This window comes from Chrysochloris asiatica, unplaced genomic scaffold (genome assembly GCF_000296735.1).
Source record: "Chrysochloris asiatica unplaced genomic scaffold, ChrAsi1.0 scaffold00008, whole genome shotgun sequence".
Lineage (NCBI taxonomy): Eukaryota > Metazoa > Chordata > Mammalia > Afrosoricida > Chrysochloridae > Chrysochloris > Chrysochloris asiatica.
In genome coordinates, this window is record NW_006408526.1 from 38,339,681 (window position 1) to 38,348,386 (window position 8,706).

Here is an 8,706-nt window from a genome sequence, read left to right on the forward strand (position 1 = left end):
ACAGGGTCGCTATGAGTTGGAACCGACTCCACGGCACATAACCACCACCATAAGGAAGATGAATTAAGACAACTATTATTTAAATTTATACACCAGCCACTAAAGCCAAGGATGATGAAATTGAAGAATTCTACCAAGTTCTTAAGTATGAAATTGATCAAACCTGTTATCAATATTTATTGGTAATTACTGGTGATTGGAATGACAAAGTTGGAAACAAAGAGGAAGGGCCAATAGTTGGAAACTATGGCCTCTGTGATAAAAATAGTGATGGAGGTCTCTAGATAGAATTTTGCTAGAACAATTCATTGTAAATATCTTTTTTTTTTTTTTTACTGTATAAAATGGCATAATTTTATTTTGCATACTTTAATTTCAGAACAAAAACACAAAATACACAGCATCTAACCTCATACCCAAATAAGGGAGGAGGAACAGGGCCCGAGGGCCTTATATCCTGCATTATTACCGACAAGGCCCAGGAGAAAAAAATAACCACTAGTTTATCAGCAGATGGAGCCAGGTGGGACAGGGCCACTCAAGTCTACTGTGGGAACCACAGGGACACTACAGAGAGCACAATTTTGTAGGTAGAAATGACTAATCTACTTCTTCCATGAGAGATGCATCCTTATTACCCTCTAGGGGGTGGGGATCTCATCAGGAACAGTAGCACTGGGTTCCTCCGCTGCCACTTTGTCGTCATCAGTGCCTAAGCCCAGCTTGATCATGCGATAGATGTGGTTGGAGTGGGTCTGGGGATCCTCAAGGGAGAAGCCAGAAGACAGCAGTGCACTTTCAAAGAGCAGGACCACTAGGTCCTTGACAGCTTTGTCATTCTTGTCTGCTGGTCAGCCTTCTGTCTCAGTGTCTTCATGATTTGGTCATCTGGGTTGATCTCCAGGTGTTTTTTTGGCTATCATGAAGCCCATTGTAGGGTTGTCCCGAAGTGCCTGGGCTTTCATGATCCGTTCCATATGGGCCATCCACACATATGTACTAGTCACAATGTAGCAGGGTGAAGACACAAGTCTATTGGAGATTGTTACCTTCTCAACCTTCTTATCCAAGATATCTTTCATAAACTTTCAGAGGTTCTCAAACTTGGCCTTGCACTCTTCCATTTTCTTTTTCTCCTCTTCATGCTCTGGGAGCCTTAGGGCTTCCTTGGTAACTGAGACCAGGCTCTTCCGATCAAAGTGCGCACAGTACTCATCGATAGGCTTAGTCATATACACAACCTCAAAGCCCCGCGTCCGTACGTGCTCCACAAATGCAGAATTGGCTACCTGCTCTTTGCTTTCACCAGTGATATAATAGATGGACTTCTGGGTTTGCTTCATGTGAGAAACATACTCAGAGAGATAAGTCATTTCACGTGCAGACTGGGAAGTGTGATAGCGCAGCAGCTCAGAAAGGCGTCGCCAGTTAGTAGAATCCTCATGGATTCCAATCTTCAGGTTCTTAGAGAATGCCTCATAGAATTTCTTATAGTTCTCCTTGTCTTCTGCCAACTCAGAGATAACCTTCAAGATTTTGCTCTGCTTGAGCATTTCCCAGGAAATGTTGAGGGGCAGGTCCTTGGAGTCCACCACACCTCGGATGAAGTTGAGATATTCTGGTATGAACTCATCACAGCATGGCGGACATAAAGTTTAATGTTGTACTTTTCCTTCTTATTCTCAAAGAGGTCAAAGGGAGCCTGGTGGGGAATGAACAATAATGCTCTGAATTCCAAATGACCCTCTGCTGAGAAATGCTTCACTGCCAAGTGGTCTTCCCAGTCATTTGTAAGGCTCTTATGTTGTTGTTATTAAGTGCTGTTGAGTCAGTTCCGACCCATAGCGACCCCATATAGGGTTTCCAAGGAGCAACTGGTGAGCTTGAACCACCAACCTTGCAGTTCAAACGACTTTGCAGTCTGACACATTAGCCCACAGCGCCACACCATAGAACTCCTCATATTCCTTCTGGGTGATGTCATCAGGATTTCTGGTCCAAATGGGCTTGCTCTTGTTTAGTTCTTTACGGTCAATATATTTCTCCTTAATTTTCTTGGTCTTCTTTTTCTTGTCCTTACCGCTATCATCTTCCTCATCTGAGCCCACATCTTCAATCTTAGGCTTCTCTTCTTCATCCTTTTCTTCTTCTTTCTCACCTCTCTCTTCCTCTGCCTCATCATCACTGATTTCCTTTTCTCATACCTTCTCCAGATAAAGGGTGAAGGGATAGCCTATGAACTGCGAGTGCTTCTTCACTACTTCTTTCACTCGGCTCTCCTCTAGGTACTCTGTCTGGTCTTCTTTAAGGTGCAGAATCACTTTGGTACCCCGACAAATGGGTTCCCCATGGTCAGCACGAATAGTAAAGGAACCTCCAGCAGAAGACTCCCATGCATACTGTTCATTGTCATTATGCTTTGTGATCACAACCACTTTCTCTGCCACCAAATGGGCAGAATAAAACCCAACACCAAATTGCCCAATCATAGAAATGTCTGCACCAGCCTGCAGAGCCTCCATAAATGCTTTGGTACCAGACTTGGCAATGGTTCCCGGTTTGTTTATGAGATCAACCTTGGTCATGCCAATGCTGGTATCCACCAGAGTAAGAGTGCGCTCCTGGGGGTTGGGGATGATGTCAATTTTCAGCTCTTTACCACTATCTAACTTAGAAGGACCTGTCAGGCTCTCATAGCGAATCTTGTCCGAGGCATCAGAAGCATTCCAGATCAACTCCCAGAGGAAATTTTCCTTGTTGGAATAGAAGATATTGATGATGAGTGACATAAATTGGTCAATCTCTGCCTGAAAGGCAAAGGTCTCCACCTCCTCCTCTTCGTGGTGCACTTCCTCAGGCATCTTGAAGGGGAAGGGCTGCAAGTAGCAAACAGCAGTGGGAAAGCGCTGAGTATAGCACGCAGGAGGCTCGCAGAGGTGACTCAAGAGTAAATACCTTTTTTAAAAAACATAAAAGATGATTATACACATGAACTTTACAAGATGGAATACACAAGAATCAAACTGACTACATCTGTGGGAAGAGATGATTAAAAAGCTCAGTATCTTCAGCCAAAACAAGGCCAGGGGCAGACTGTGGAACAGATTATCCATTGCTCATATGCAATTTCAAGCTGAAACTGAAGAAAATTAAAACAAAACCACAAGAGCCAAAATAGTACCTTGAGTATATCCCACCTAAATTTACAGACCATCTAAGAACAGACTTAATTCATTAAACACTGAAGACTAGAAGAGTTGTTGGATGACATCAAAAACAGAGGGTGGTTAGGGCTGTGTGTGATCCTGTGATCAGCTAGGGCAGTTTGTAATTTCTCTTGGTTCTCCACATGCTTCTGAAACCTGATCCCATGGAATAAGGAGTGGGGGTCCCACTAGCTGTGAGGATGCTCTACATTTCTTGCCTAATGTTGAATTTCCTGTGATTGGATCCAATGAATGTTTTGTGTCAATTTCATCAGTACTGCCATAAGGCTCCGTAGGAGGATGCTAAATGAATGGAGGAGGGCAGGATTGTCTTCTGTATTTGAGTTGAGTGACAGTCTTTGATATGAGGTGTAATTAGGAGAGAAGAGTGCTAGGGAGAAGATACAGAGTGAGAACTTTTCTGAAAATGAGAAGAACTTATAGAAAAGAGCCAAGGTAAGATTTAAAGACAGTCTTTTAGAGATTAGGGCTAGTTTTGCGTGTCTTCTGCAGTTTATTTCATTTCTTGTGGGAGTTGATGCGTTGTTGTGTGTTGTCAAGTCAGTTCTGACTCATAGTGACCCTGTGTAGGGTTTCTGAGAGTGACTGGGGTTTAAACTGCTGACTTTGCAGTTAGAAGTCCAGTGCTTATCGTATGCTCTGTGTTTTGAGAAATGCTTTAATTTGTTACATCTGAATTACTTTTTATGAGCATTTAGTCTTAAACTTTTACTAGTACCCTGCTTTGTTTTATCCCCTTTATCATCAACAGTATTTTAAAAATATGCTCTGTGGGTAAACTGTGTGAGAGCCATGTTTAATATTTAGTAATGTAAGAAAGTAAATATTCAAGTCCATTTCTTTTTGAATAGATACAACTACAAAATGAGAAAAAAATATTATGAAATTTAATTATAATCTATGTTTCCCTTAAGGGACCCTGGTGGTCCCTTAAGCACTGGAATAAGCACTGGACTGCTAACCACAAGGTTGGCAGTTCAAACCTACTAGATGCTCCACAGGAGAAAGATAAGAATTTCTGCACCCTTAAAGATTTAGGGAGCTATGAGTCAGAATTGATTCATTGGCATTGGGCATGGTTTGTTGTTGTTGTTGTTGTTTAGTGCCTTCGAGTCAGTTCTGACTCATAGCGACCCTGTATAGAGTTTTTGAGGAATAGCTGGTGGATTTGAACTACTGACCTTGAAGTTCAAACTGACCTTTCAGTCCAGGGCATTGTCCTGCAGCACCACACAGGACTTCACTGGGCATGGAGTGTCATCTCTGTTTCCCTTCTGACTAGCTAAAGATTCATTAGGAGAAAAAACAGTCCATGAAGATTTCACTAAGGTTTTCTTTTGAATTCTCTTCCAAAGTGAAAACATACTGGGGACCTTTCTGATTCTCTGTATTTACATTCAATCAATCATGTTTTACGGAAATCACTCCTCTAGTCACTCAATCTGTTGGGGTCTTGGTGTGGTTCTGTAGGATAAGCACTCCACCATAAGGCCAGTGGTTCAAACTCACCAGCCGCTTTTTGGAAACCCTTCACAGGGTCCCCATGCATCAGAACAGACTCAACGGTGTTAAACAACAACAAAATCCCTGAGATTATGGACTGTGTGATGAGCTGCATGGATTAAAGTCCAGCCTCTGCCACGTGTTAATCCTGTAACCTAAACATTATTATTTAGCGTTTTTTGGTGTGTTTTTTTTTTTTTTGCAAGTCTCCCCATTATCTCCCAGTTTTATTGTCTTCATAGTACTTTTCATTTTACAATGATCTTTAATTGGTCTCTTTGTTTATGAATGGTCTCCCAGCTCTGAACTTCTTCTGGTATGCTACAAGACTTTAAGCTCATTAAGATCAAGGGCCTTGTCTGTTCAGTTCACTGCTATGCAAGGGCTTCAAAAAGTCTGGAAAATAGAATGAAAAGATCCTGGAATGTCTGGCCTCCACACGGTTACCTTTGTGTCTCACAAAAAGAGAGTGAATTCAACATGGATGCTGTTGAGAAGGGCAAGAAGATTTTTCTTGCTCAGAAGTGTACCCAATGCCACACTTCCAAACTAAATAAAAGATTGTTGTTGTTATGTGCCATGAGGTCGGTTCGGATTCATAGTGACCCTGTACAGGGTTTCCGAGGCTGTAAATCTTTATGGGAGCAGAAAGCATCATCTTTCTCCCGTGGAACAGCTGGTAGTTTCGAACTGCTGACCTTAAGGTTCTCAGCCCGATTCGTAACCACTACGCTACCAGAGCTCCTTAAATAAAAAAAGATTGGCTGTAGTTAAATGACTATCATCCAACTTATATACAATTTTGATAGAAATTTTAGTTCAGTGAGTATTACTACTGCTTTTCGCTCTGATATTATTAGACTTGAAGCTTGTTTGGATTAGTAATGTTCAATTTTTCACAAACACGGTAAAATGACATATTACACACTACAGGAGATTGATTTTCTATTTAGATTTATATAACCGAATATATTTAAATACTGGAGAAGTCTTTTCACTGCTTTGTGGAACAGAGCAAGTCTTAGCCTATTTCAGTATGTATTTATTTATCAACCTGCTCAAATGCAAGGGTTGGAGACAAGACAATAAATAGCCACTTTAGCTTTTTTTTGCACTAAACTGTTTGAATATAATTAAAACTGTATATAAAATGCTGTCTTTTAATTAACAAAAAGCATTTCAGTATGTTTTGTGTATAATATCAAATTAAGAATATTTACACTTCCAAAAAAAAAAAAGAAAATGAATTTTTTCCATGAATTATTTGATGCCCTCTCATATGTCCCCCCGGTGTGGTTCTATAGGATAAGTACATCATTGCTACCCACAAAGTAGGCAGTTCAAACCCACCAGCTGCTCCTTGGATACCCTATGCAGGGTCAGAACCAACTCAATGGCATTTAACAACAACACATTTCCCAGCGTTTAGAACAGAACCTTTAATACACAGGAAACAATAACAGTACAAATTGTGAAATAAACACCTTTTCCCAGTTACCCTCATCATGAGCAATAGTCCCAAAGAGCTAAAAATAAAATTGGGGAATTTACATTTTTATACCTGAGAATCTGCTCACCTGAGTTTTAGTCTTCAAGGTGTTACTTTACATGTCTCTTAACTTCTTTGGACTTTGACTTCTAGTTTTTAATTGGCTGTTTTAGGCCCCTTCCTGCTTTAAGAGTTGGTCCATGGTTTTATTAGTAGAATTATAGACCCTCATGAAATGATAAAGGAACCTTGGTAGTGTAGCGGTTATAAACTGGGCTGCTAACCATAGGTCAGCACTTCGAATCTATCAACTGCTCTGCGGTTATAAAGATGCAGGCTTTCTGCTCCCATAAAGATTTACAGCCTCGGGAACCCGATACAAGGTCGCTATGAGTTGGAACTGACTCAGTGGCATACCACCACCACCACCATGAAATGATAAGCTAGAAACATGAACAATAAAAGGTAGGAAGTGAGCCAGGTGTCTGTGTGCCTGTTAATTGCCTATTCAGGCCTCTAACCATATCTGTTCTCGGGTTGCTTATTTTATCCCCCCTGATACCATTGCTGATGTCTCATGGATATTGGCTGAAAGCAGAGAATATCAGAAAGATGTTTGCCTGTGCTTTATTGATTACGCAAAGGCTTTCGATTGTGTGGATCATGACAAGCTATGGACAACATTGCGAAGTATGAGTATTCCTGAACACTTAATTGTGCCCATGAGGAATCCGTACCTGGACCAAGAAGCAGTTGTTTGAACAGAACATGGGAACACTGAATGGTTTAAAATTAAGTAAGGTGTGCGACAAGGTTGTATTCTTTCACCATACTTATTCATCCTGCTTGCTGAGCAGATAATCTGAGAAACTGGGTTATTTGAAGAAAAACGTGGCATTAGGATTGGAGGAAGACTCACTAACAACCTGCAATATGCAGATGATACAATCTTGCTTGCTGAAAGTGAAGAGGACTTAAAACATTTACTGATGAAGATCAAAGAGCACAGCCTTCCATATGGATTACATCTCAGTGTAAAGAAAACAAAAATCCTCACAACCTGACCAATAAACATCAATGGAGAAAAGATTGAAGTTGTCAAGGACTTCATTCTTCTTGGATCAACTATCAACACTCATGGAAGCAGCAGTCAAGAGATCAGACGACGTATTACATTAGGCAAATCTGCTGCATAAGACCTTTTTTAAAGTGTTGAAGAGCAAAGATGTCAGCTTGAGGACTAAGGTGTGCCTGACCCAAGCCATGGTGTTTTCAATCACCCCATATGCCTGTGAAAGCTGGACAGTGAATAAGGAAGTCTGTAGAATAACTGACACATTTGAGTTATGGTGTTGGAGAATATTGAAAGTGCCATGGGCTGCCAAAAGAACCAATAGATCCATTTTGGAAGAAGTGCAGCCAGAATGCTCCCTGGAGGCCAAGATGGCCAAACTTCGTCTCTCATACTTTGGACATATTGTCAGGAGGCACCAGTCACTGGAGTAGGATATCCTGTTTGGTAAAGTGGAGGATCAGAGAAAAAGAGGAAGATCCCCAACAAGATGGATTGGCCAAGTGGCAGCATCGATGAATTCAAGCGTGGCAACAGTAGTGAGGTTGGTCCAGGATCGGGCAATGCTTCGTTCTGCTGTGCATAGGGTTGCTATGAGTTGGTACCTACTCAATGGCACCTAAGAACAACAACAACTGAATAACCATCCCCCTCTTCTGATTCAGTTCATACCGTGGGATAGTCATCAATTCCCTTCTTTGCCAATATGTTTGCCTTACATGTTGACTTCAAACTCCTTTTCCTGGAAGATTAGTTAATTAAGGAATTGAACTTTTAAGAGTAGATGGGAGGTCCCTTTGTGATCATGTAGAATACCCTGCTTTCTTGTTATTGTTGTTAAATGCTGTCTACTTGGTTCTGACCCATAGCAATCCTATATAGGGTTTCTGAAGAGTGGCTGGTAAGCTTGAACTGCCAACCTTGTGATTCAAACCAACTTTGCAATCCAGCGCATTAACCCACAGCACCACACCTGCAAATTAAGGTTCTGAATGGTGGCAGACTTACTCTGTGGTCTATAGAATTGGGAGCAGAGCCAGAGCTGTATTTAGACTTCAGATCCCAGCTCCATTCTTGACTCCTTTACTTGGGCTGTCTTTCCTGTATATTTTTATTTTTTATAGGTGAGTGTTTGAAGATGAGTGTACAGAACCCAGGTAGTGTTTCCTGAAATCATGACCTGGCTTTTTTTTCTTCATAACACACTTCTGCAACTCTCCTACTCTCATTTCAAATACAAGGCTTCTTCTGCCTATAACTGATTGGAATACCTAAAATGGGGCTACAGCGTGCCCAGTGAAGGAGGTTTCCTGTGGAGCCTCTGCAATACATAAAGACTATAGGTAGCCTGAACCACATCCAGATCTCCAGAGATGGAAAATTTCCACTTGAAAGGATGAGCAGACCAGCCTGGA

General features: G+C 41.3%; 1 pseudogene; it reads right to left on the reverse strand.

Annotated features, from left to right (window-relative positions):
* Nucleotides 1-600: 600 nt before the first annotated feature.
* On the reverse strand, nucleotides 601-2,861 carry LOC102822238 (annotated as a pseudogene).
* Between the last annotated feature and the right edge of the window lie 5,845 nt (nucleotides 2,862-8,706).